Source organism: Antrostomus carolinensis, unplaced genomic scaffold (genome assembly GCF_000700745.2).
Source record: "Antrostomus carolinensis isolate BGI_N321 unplaced genomic scaffold, ASM70074v2 scaffold6074, whole genome shotgun sequence".
Lineage (NCBI taxonomy): Eukaryota > Metazoa > Chordata > Aves > Caprimulgiformes > Caprimulgidae > Antrostomus > Antrostomus carolinensis.
The window spans coordinates 92,893-93,186 of NW_010308574.1; positions in this window are offsets into that span (position 1 = coordinate 92,893).

The following is a 294-nucleotide window of genomic DNA, read 5'->3' on the forward strand; positions in this document are numbered from 1 at the left end:
CACCCACAGCCAAAAAGCCAATAACCGTGTCCTGGGCTGCATCCAGAGCAGCGTGGGCAGCAGGTCAAGGGAGGGGATTTTTGCCCTCTACTCTGCTCTGGTGAGACCCCACCTGGAGTGCTGTGTCCAGTTCTGGGGTCCCCAACAAAAGAAGGACCTACTGAAGTGAGTCCAGAGAAGGGCCATGATGATGATCGAAGGGCTGGGGCACCTCTTGTATGAGACAGGCTGATAGAACATGGGGCTGTTCAGCCTGGAGAAGAGAAGGCTTCAGGGAGGCCTTCTAGCTGCCTT